Here is an 11,035-nt window from a genome sequence, read left to right on the forward strand (position 1 = left end):
CCCCAGCCCCGAGGTCAGTCCTGTTTTACAACAGTGGCACCATGCAGTATTTGTCCTTTTGTGACTGAGATATTTCACTCAGCATAATGTCCTTCAGGGTCACCCATTTTGGATATTTCATGAGTTCCTTGTTTTTCAATGCAGCATAATATTCCATTGTGTGAATATACCACAGCTTCTCTATCCATTCGTTTGTTGATGGGCACCTGGGTTCTTTCCAACTCCTTGCTATTGTGAACAAAGCCGCGATAAACATGGGTGTGCATATATCCGCTTGGACGTAAGTTATGGTCTCTATGGGGTATATTCCCAGTAGCGAAATTGCTGGGTCAAATGGTATTTCTACTTGCAACTTTTTGAGAAAGTGCCATACCGCCTTCCTCAGTGGTTGCACCACATCCATAGGTTTTTAATGGGGTGATTTTTGTCATTCGATCACCAGGACTTTCTTCCTAGTCTCTTAGTCTGGAAGGTCTCCTGAAGACTGTCCACCGAGGCTGATCCTGCTGCTGCTGGAGATGCTGACGGCACAGCTTTCAGCCTCGCAGCCACAGGCACTTCCCTGCGGACTCCTGACAGCAGCCTCCAGCCTCGCAGCTCTAGGCTCCTGACAGCAGCCCCCGGTCGTGTGCCAGGTGCTCTGACCCAGCTCAGCTGACCTCCGGCGGGTTTCCAGAGGCTGTAAACTGCATGGGAGGAAGGGGCCCGTTTTTCTCCCGTGGAGCTGCTGGTGGAGTCAAATTGCCCGTCCTGGGGGGCAGGGGTGAGGGGGCGAATGCTTTAGGAAAGTATCTAGGCTTTTTTCTCCCGGCCCCCTGCCCAGTTCCCTAACTCCAGTTGGGGGGACAGAGAATTCTGCGAACAATGCGGGGATGCGAGCTAATCTGGTGGGAACTGAGACAGAAAGACCTGACAATTCACTTCTGAAAATCCACCGCTGGGAACCTTCAGGGTCTCAACAATCTGAGCCGCAGCCAGTTGGGGCTGGCACGTGACTGGGCAGGGCCTCCCAGCACTGGGGAAACAGATGGGGGTGTCCAGGACCGCGCAGGACACCAGCCGCAGAATGGGGACAGGGCTCAGACTTGGGTGGGTGGCCTCACCACGGAATCTGACACCTCCCGCCCCGGCTCAGGCCATCTGGGCAGGCGGACCGAGCTGCTGGCTTATCGGGGGATCTGGGCAGGTGGACGGCAGAGCCAGGTGGTATCAGCCCTGTGGGATGAGAAGGATTAGTCATCAATCCCCGCGGCCAACCCAAGCCTCCCGCCCCCTCCCCGTCACTGACCCCACCATCTGGCTGGGCCCCGTCCAGATCCGGTGCCTCCAGCAGCTGGGAGGGAGCCAGCCCTTCACCTCACCACCTTGGGGGCCCCAGTCTCCACGGCAGTGGGCTTAGGGTGCCCACGCAGTGGTGCTTAACCCACCATAGCACCTTGGGGAGCAGTTACTCCATGTCGATAGACTGGGGACCCACACACAGCAGATGTGGGGGTGGGGTCCTTCAAAAGGGCCTGCAAAATATCCACACTGCCCATGTGGTACACCCGACTTGGGTCACATGACCCGAAATCATCTCAGGCCTGGCCTTCTAGGACAGCAAGGTCAGGGGTGGGGTCTCTCCAGGAGGCACAGCCTGGTGCCACTCCCGACATGGCATCCACTAATGGGAACCCACGTGCCTCAGTCAGTAGTGGCTCCATGGGGTTTTGGTGGCTGCGAGGTTATGGGGTGCGCCAGCCCCCTAGGCTTCGGGCCTCTTTAGTCCCCGCATCTGACAGGGTCAGCCTGTTCTGGACTCAGTCCCCTCCCACCCCCACTGTGTGGCGCAGGATCAGTGTCCCTGCCTCTGAGGGCCCCCCCCCACCGTGCAGCTGGATAGGAGGTGGTGAAGAGCATGGAGCCCTGCCCCTGGTCCCCATGGCGAGAGCAGAATGCTGGGGCACCCCTACAGGGACTTGGCTTTAGGAATGCCAGGCAGGCACCCCGAGACCACCGAGTTCTCCCTGAGACTGTACGATGTTTCCCACGCCTCATGGTGCTCCTCAAGACCATCTGGTACTCCCTGAGACCACTCAGTACTCCCTCAGACCAGGTCGTGCTCCCCGAGACCAGGCAGAGCTTCCTGATGCCAGATGGAACCCCCATCTTCCAAGAACAGACTGAGCCCCCTGAGAGCACACTACTCAGATACCAGACAGCCCCTGAAAGCAGGCCCGTACTCCCCAAGGCCAGGTGGGGGTGGTTTGGGGCGACCCCGTGAACTCTGACCCTGACCCTCCCCTGTCCTGCGCCATCCACTAGATCTGACACATGCGAGCTCATTGCTGGGTCAATCCAGCTCAGCCAGGGCTTCTCTCCCGCGCTGTCCTCCACCCTTCAAAGCATGATGTCTTTCTCTAGGGACTGACAACGTGCCCAAAGCATGTGATCAGGTTAACCAGACAGAGAGCCCCAACACCAGACAGAACTCCTACAACCAGGCAGAATGCCCCCCAAGACCAAGAGGAACGCTCCCAAGACCAGGAGGAACCCCCCAAGACGAGAAGGAATGCTACAAGACCAGGAGGAACTCCCCCAAAACTAGGAGAAACCCCCCCCAAGACGAGAAGGAATGCCCCAAGACCAGGAGGAACCCCTAGTACCCCCCAAGACCAGGAGGAAGCCATTCAACCAGATGGAACCTTTGGAGGAACTCAGGAGAGCAGACAGGGTCCCCCATCCCCACCACAGACCACGGGGAGCCCTAGACCAGATGGGGCTTCTCTAGGTCAGACAGGGTCCAAGACAGCACAGAGACCAGACAGAACCCCAAGACCGGATGGGGTTCCCAGAGAAGAGGCATTGTGTTTCTCCCACTGACCCTCCCAGCCGACCACAGTGACCCTGTGCTCCGCGGAAGGAGATGGGCCAGTGTGACCAGCAGGCCTTTCTTCCGGGTCTGTTCGTGTGCAAGCTCCTCGGACTTGTTCAGAATTCTAACAATCCAGCCAGTTGATAGGGGCACCAAACAGGAATCGAACCCTGGTCCCCTGCACTGAGGGTGAATCCAGCCGCTGACCCCCCGCGCCCTCTGGGTGGTGTGCTGTGGCTTCCAGGGAGGTCTGTGCAGCTGGACGTGTGGAAATGAGGCTGTGCTGGGGGTGAGGGGTGTGCAGCCTGATCTCTGGGGTCTCTTTTCGAGGAGAGGACTCAGTGACCGGGGGAGGGGGCGGGGAGGAGGGCTGGACTGCTGGGAGCAAAGAGCATGGGGACAGAGGCGGAGACTGAAAATCGAGGCCACTGCGACACTAGATCCCGCTCTCAGAGCAGATGCCAGCCATGCCCGGCGCAGGCTGCCCGCTGACCCCCGCGCAGGTCCCTCCCTTCCAGCTCCCCAGCCGCAGGCCGCCCCGGCCCCCCCACCAGGTGCGGGCATTGCGGACCTCGGGCTGGGCCCTGCCCCACGTGTGCACCGTCACCACGGCCCACGGCATTCAGGTGCCAGCGGAGAGCCCCCGGGTGCTGTGTGGGGAGGCCGCGTTCTGGGAGGGCCGGCCCCAAACATCGGTGGACAGCCAGCGCCCCAGCCTGACCCAGGGCCCCCCTGAGAACCCCTGTTCTGTGCCTCGGAGCAACTTCTGGAACCTTCTGAAGGTGGACAAGATCTGGACTCTGCTGACGGTCAGCTTACCCACCTCCCTCACCCCAACCCCTTGTCCCAGGAGAGATTCTGCCCACTTACAACCCCTGCCGGCAGGCCCCCAGCAACCCCAGGGTGTGTTAGAGTTGAGCTATGCTCCGTGCCGTCTTCAACAGAAGGGGTGGCCAGGCCTTTCTTCCAAGTGCCTCGACTCCAGCCTTTCTGTGGCAGTGTTCACCTGACACCCAGGGACTCCTGAGCCCTCCCCCAAGTCCTCTGGTGTGGTCTTCAGTTGTCTCCACTTACCAGTGAGGAGGGGTCCCCTGGTGGCACACACTGGACGCCCACTGGAAAGGTTAGCAGTTCAAACCCCCAGGGGTGCTCTGGAAGAACAGTTCTCCAACACAACCAGGTCTCCTGAGTTGAACTGAACCTCTAATAACTAACAATAGATGGAGAAGCTGGGCCCAGAGAGGTTAGGGAACTCGCCCAAGGCCACAAGCTGGGATCCAAACCCAGGTGGTGGGCAGACAGCTCCGGGCATCTGCCCACCACATCCTCCATTCCGGAGTCCATCAGTGTCCTATGTCCTATGTGCAAAGGTGCAGACAGACTATGGGGGGATGTCTACGTACACAGGAGAGGCAGGCAGCAGAGCCCCCTGCTTGCCCTGGTCCCAGAGTGAGGGAGGCCATGTCACCCTCTCTCACATCACAAGTCCGCTCCCACCAGGAACTGCGCAGTGAAGACCTGGCTGCGGGCCCCCCAGCATCAGCAGAGAACCTGGACGGTGTCTGCCAGCGAGGGACCTTCTGCCACAGGCCCCTGAGGTCCTGGGCTCAGTTTCCTGGTCAGTGAAATGGGTAGAAGGGGGCCTTTATTGCCTGGACTCAGACAGGGAAATGCTGTATAAAGGGAGAGGTTTTTAAAAAAATACTTTTTTTAAAAGTTTTTATTTTGTGTGTGTGTGCCATCAAATCAGATCTGATCGGTACAGGAGATTGCTCCTTCTCCAGCAGAGCATCTGGTGGATTTGAACCACACACCTCGGGAATACAGTACAACTTCTTGCCATGAGGCCACCAGAGCTCACCAAAGGGAGAGTTTTGTAAGCGGGAAAGCCTTACAAATGAGGCAGGTGTGAGATCAGAATGGGGTCAGTGGTTTGGGCCCGGAGACCCTGGGTGTGGACAGGGTGTGTTTGTCCGCTTGCTAAAGCCCATCAGAAGAAAGTCCTGGCAAACTGCTGAGAAATCAGGTCTTGACAACAGTGTTGAGCACAGTTCTACGCTGACGCGGGTGGGGGACACCTGGTACAGGTATCTCCACACCTGCTCCTCACTGACATTCATGGACTGAATTGTGTCCCCCCAAACACGTGCGTGTGATGACATAGTGTAAAACCGTCATGCTCCCCTAGGATGTGATGAACCCAAAAGCTTTAAACAGACGAAGGGTGGAAGGCAACGCCCTTATGATCCCAACACAGCCCTGATCCGATGTTGGTAGGTGCCCTCACGTCCGACCATGGTGACCCTGGGAGCAGCAGAGCCGGACGCTGCCCTCTCCCGTCCTCCTCATCTCGGACACTGAGCCCAGTGCTGCAGTCACTGTCAGTGCCCTGCTCGAGGGGCTTCCTTTCACTGACCCTCCACCTTTCCAAGCATGACGTCCCTCTCCAAGGCATAGTCTCTCTTAGAAATATGCCCAAAGTCAGTCATATGGGGAATGATCTGCATGTTTACAAGGCACTTTCTTCTTGTTATGTGCCTTTGAGTAGGAACTGATGGGTAGCTGGCCCTTCTGTGGGTTTTCAGAGGCTGTAAATCGCCCATTCTCCTCCAGTGGAGCAGCTGGTGGATTTACCCCTCCCTTTGGGATTGCCGCAGCTTCGTACCCCTAGTGTCCAGATTCCCGCTTGTTTGTTCTTGTCAGTTTTATCGAGGTAACTGTGGGTTGCTGTGATGCTGAAAGCTATACCATCAAGGTGTCCAACGCCAGCAGGGTCACCCATGGTGGACAGGTTTCAATAGAACTCACAAATTAAGACAGACTAGGAAGCAGGACTGGCCTCTGAAAACCCTGAGAACAGTGGAGGAACACAGCTGGTCTGATATAAGGGGGGTTTCCTGGGAGTCCCCTAAAATATCTTTTATCTCACTAGGTTAAGATCTCAGGAAGAATCACCAGGAGTCAAGTGCATCCCTTTAGACCCTGGTCTATTGAAGCTCTGTGATGCCAAGGAGGACACAGGGACATCTTTTAGGGACGCTGGGCCCACAGGGTCCCAAGGAAGCAGCCACCTCCCTCCAGGATGGGAAGAGGGGGTCTCTCCTTAGCGTCATCCCCCTGTACCTGGACTTTCTGCCTCCTAACTTGTAAGGGAATACATTTCTGTTTGTTAAGGCCACCCCCTTGTGGTCTGTCTGTCATGGCAATGCTAGGTGACTAACGCTGGCTCCCTCCTCATCAGACCTTTGGCGTAAACCTTGAGAAGCAGGCCCACTGTGTTCCCCTTCGCGGTGCGCGCTGCCTGGCAGTGGTGAGCGGGGCTGCGCGTCGCCTGGCCGGGAGCCACCACGGTTATGCAAGAGGTGGGTTGGCACTTACGTAATGATGTAATTAGATAGTTACGTAATGATAAAACCTGGCAGTTCGGGCTTGAGCAGTTACGTAGTCACGCCCCTCCCGTGGCCACGTGTTCTTGCTTGGTCCTTGGAACCTGGCCACGTGGGTTAAGTGCGGCGTGGATGTGTGTTTGGGGCTTGCAGGAGAGAGTGAGGACACTGAGGGGGGCCAGCACCTCCCCCTGCCAGCTGCAGGCCCACCCCAAGCCCCCCGCCCCCTGTCTGGGTACAGTGTGGCATATCTGTCTCCCGCATTCACCTAGGAGCTCTGTGTGGGCAGGGCCTGCTTCTAGCATGTTCCCAGGCCTACACTGCGCCGCACACAGCCGACGCAGAGCGGGCCCTCCACTGGGTTTTTGAGGCTGTAAACGGCACGGGAGGACAGTGCCCAGCTGTCTCCCGAGATGCGGCGGGCAGATTTGAACTGCCGGCGACGGTTAGCAAGGTGACTTCCTACAGACTACGGCATTAAGTAAATGTTAATGCGTGAATCCAAGTCCTTCTGCCTCCCGACAAGACCCAGGTCAAGTCGTCTGGCCTGTCCACAGTCCGTCTGTCCATCTGTGCCGCTCAGCATGGGCCAGGTCCTCCTGGGAATGAAGAGTGTCACCCCCAAGCTGCAGAACCGGCTGACAATGGCCTTGCCTAACTTGTGGGCTAGGATTTTGAAGCTCCGTCTGATATACTTTGAGGATGTGACCAAGAGGGATTGGTCCTTGGAGAGGGACATCATGCTCAGAAGGGGGGAGGGACAGCGCAGGAGGGGAAGACCCCCGATGAGCTGGATTGATATAGTAACTGAGGCAACGGGGGTTGGTGTATCAGAATCAGTGAGACCGGCTCAGGACAGGGCTGGAGTCAGAGCTGTGGTACATGGGGTCCCTGTGGGTCACAGGTGTCTCAATGGCACATAACAACAACTTCGGGAAGCAGGAAGGACAGACAGAGTTCCTCGGAGACAGAGGCCAGATCCACCTTCACCTCTGGCCTTTGCATATTTCTGCTGTCAGACATCCCTCCCACAGTGAGACTGGGACTCGATCATGTGATGTCGTGGCCACATGGACCCGCAGGCTGCAGTCACAATCATAGAGCCCTACCTGTAGATTGTATTATGTGTTGCACTGCTAACAGAAAGGTCAGCTGTTCAAATCCACCAGCTGCTCCACTGAAGAAAGGCAGATGTTCTCCCCCGTAAGGATTTCCAGTCTTGGAAACTCAATGGACTGAGTCAACAGCCATAGACTCAGGGAAGTCACAGGCCACAGCTCAGCATCAGGGTCAGCGTGGTTTTAAGTCAAGGAGCAGCTCGGGATATGGTCCTTCCATCTGGACAGCTTCTCGGCCATGCCAGTGGGTCAGCCCACTGTCCTCGACCTTTCCCTGCTCGGGCACATGTGAAAGCCCTTGAGTGCCACTGATGGACACCCACAGGGACCCGCTCCACCCAGAAGCCTCACTCTGAAGGCATTCGAGTATTTCTCAGGGGGTGGCAGCCGCCTGACCCCCAAACCGGGACCCCACCCTGCATGCTGGTCTCCCGGTTCTGCTGCCCCTGGGCTTCGCTATGGTTGCGCCCATTTCACCCTCATCATCCCCACTGTCACTGTCTAGGAAGTTCCCTGTTGAGGGTCCCTCGCCCCAGAGGGGGTGCTCTGGTCCCAGCAAGTCCCCCTCAAACCCTGGAGATCAGCTTCTGTGAAGCCTAGCAGGATGGTTAAGCCAACTGCCACCTCCGAGGGTTCCACGCATGTCATCTGAGAGTGTGTATGTGTGTGTGTGTATACGCACACATGCGCACCCCCTCCCCAGTTGTCAAGGGCCACAACCAACAGCCATGGAAGCAGCACCTGAAACACCAAGCACTGTGGTGCATCAAGAAAATCTGCAGCAAAGCACCTCTTCAAGAGCTAGGATATCACACTGAGGACTAAGGTGTGCCTGACCCAGATCATAGTATCTCAGTCACCTCACATGCATGTGAAACCTGGACATTGACTAAGGAGATCAAAGGAAAATTGATGCCTCAAAATTATAGCAATGGTGAAAGATATTGAATGCACCACAAGAATGTTCAAAAGAATGAACAAGCCTGCCCTGGAGGGAGTGTGGCCAGGGTGCTGCTTAGAGGCAGGGACTCAGAGGTTTCATCTCACATTCTGTGAGCATGTTATCATGAGGGCCTGTGTTTGGAAAGGGACATCATTCTTGGAAAGGTAGAGGGTCAGTGAAAGAAGAAGAGGACCCTCGACGAGACAGATCAGCTTGACCACAGCAGAGACTGGAGGAGGGCACAGGACAGGCAGTGTCTGGTGGACACAGTGTCGCTTCTGTTAGAAATTACTTGCCAACACCCAACAACAAATAGGAAGACCTTGGCTTGAAGAGTCACATTACACAGTTCTGTGCACTGCACACGCAAAAACCAGTAAACAACACAGGGAATGAAATCTGAGCTTTCACTACTTCTGACAACTGACAATCAACCAATGAAAATCCCAAATATTCTATACAAGAATCCTGATCAAAAGGGGGGGAAATGCAGAACAGAACTTCAAAACCTCTGAAACCATGACCCTGAGATCAACTTTTAAAATTCAACCAAAATTACTCCCTGAAGTTGTCTTTAGAACATCTCCCTTGAGCTCTGTGTTCTTTTGAAGAACTTGGCAATGGCAACAGGAAAGGATAGAGGGTTAGGGTTAGGGTTGGGTTAAGTTTAGGCTTGGGTTAGGGTTAGGGTTGGGGTTGGGGTTGGGCTAGGGTTAGGGTTAGGGTAGGGTTAGGGTTAGGGTTAGGGTTAGGGTTAGGGTAAGGGTAAGGGTTAGGGTTAGGGTTAGGGTTAGGGTTAGGGTTGGGCTAGGGTTAGGGTTAGGGTAGGGTTAGGGTTAGGGTTGGGTCAGGGGTTAGGGTTAGGGTTAGGTTAGGGTTAGGGTATGGTAGGGTAGGGTTAGAGTTAGGGTTGGGTTAGGGTTAGGGTTGGGGTTAGGGTTAGGGTAGGGATAAGGTTAGGTTTGGGTTGGGATTAGGGTTGGGTGAAGGTTAGGGTTGGGTTAGGGTAGGGTTAGGCTTGTGCTTGGGGTTGGGGTTGGGGTAGGGCTAGGTGTAGGTCTAGGGGTATGTTAGGGTTAGGGTTGGGTTAGGGTTAGGGTTGGAGTTAGGGTTAGGGTTGGGTTAGGTTTAGGGTTAGGGTTAAGTTTAGATTTATTTTTAGGGTTGGGTTAGGGTTAGGGTTGGGTTAAGGTTAGGGTTGGGTTGGGATTAGGTTTGCTTTCGAGTTAGGATAGGGTAGGGTTAGGGTTAGGGTTAGGGTTAGGGTTAGGGTTAGGGTTAGGGTTAGGGTTGGGTTAGTATAGGGTTAGTGTTGGGGTTGGGGTGGGGGCTGGTTTTAGGCGTAGGTGTCGGTGTAGGGGTAGGGGTAGGGGTAGGGTTACGGTTGGGTTAGGGTTTGGTTAGGGTTAGGGTTAGGGTTAGGATTAGGGTTAGGGTTAAATTTAGGATTAGGTTTAGGGTTGGGTTAGGCTTAGGCTTAGGGTTAGGTTTGGGGTTATGGTAGGGGTAAGCCTAGCAATAGGGTAGGGTCAGGATTAGGTTATGGTTAGGGTTAAGGTTAGCGTTAGGGTTGGGTTTGGGGCTGGGGTTAGGGCTAGGGTTAAGGGTAGGGGTAGGGTTAGTGTTACTGTTAGGGTTAGGGTTAGGGTTAGGTTTAGGGTTGGGTTAGGGTTAGGGTTAGGGTTACGTTTAGGGTTAGGGTTAGGGTTAGAGTTAGGTTTAGGTTTAGGGTTGGGTTAGGGTTAGGGTAGGGTAAGGTTAGGGTTAGGGTAGGGTAAGGTTAGGGTTGAGTCAGGGGTAACTCTGTTCAGGGGTAGGGTTAGGATTGGGGTTGGGGTTTGGGTTTGGGTTAGGGTTAGGGTTGGGTTAGTGTTAGGGTTAGGGTTAGGGTTAGGGTACTGTTAGGATTGGGTTAGGGTTAGGGTTAGGGTTAGGGTTAGGGTTGGGTCAGGGGTAACTCAGTTCAGGATGAATTCATTCATGTGACAAGGTGAGAAACAGCTCAGGAGATAGAATGTTCTCAACGTAGCTGAACTGTCCACTAGAAACCTCGGAATTGGTGTGTGCGCTGTTGCGTATGTGTGCAAAGAAGAGAAATTTTTGAAAACCCTCTGAATTTGTACAACCCAAGCGTGACCAATGGTGAGTGAGAATGGTGCGGGAGTGGGCGGCCCTGGCTTCTGTCCTGTGTCGGTTGCCTCACAATGACAGTTCTTCCAGCGTCACAGGGAACTGGGTGTATGATCCCCACTGTGTGGATAAGGATGCCCAGGCTGGAGCGGCCAGGCCACCAGCCAGCCAATGATCACACAGATGTTCATGGTGGGACCTCCCTCCCAGGCTCCCCAACAACCCACAAGCAACCAATAAGCATACCCCTAATTGCCAAGGACCCCACAGCACTCAGTGAGGTGAAGCAGCTGGTCTGGGCCAACCTCCCCCGCCAAGCCCCTGACTGCTGCTCCCACCTTCACCAGGCCCCAGGCATCAAGCCAGAGGTAGAGGAGGAGAGGCATTCATTTCAGAAATAATTGCTGCTGTGGCGAGGCCCCTGCCAGGTCACTGGAGTGCTTGTGTGTGTAGGAGAGTGTGTGAGTGTGTGTGTGTGTGTGTGTGTGTGTGTGTGTGTGTGTGTGTGCTGGCCAAGAGCCTCCCTCGCCCCAATCACCCCCCAACAAAGCCCCTCCCACCCCTTCCCCATCTGGAGCCGCCCTCTCTGCCCAGGTGGTCTGTC

This window comes from Elephantulus edwardii, unplaced genomic scaffold (genome assembly GCF_000299155.1).
Source record: "Elephantulus edwardii isolate Elephantulus edwardi_28Jun2011 unplaced genomic scaffold, EleEdw1.0 scaffold00217, whole genome shotgun sequence".
Taxonomy (NCBI): Eukaryota; Metazoa; Chordata; class Mammalia; order Macroscelidea; family Macroscelididae; genus Elephantulus; species Elephantulus edwardii.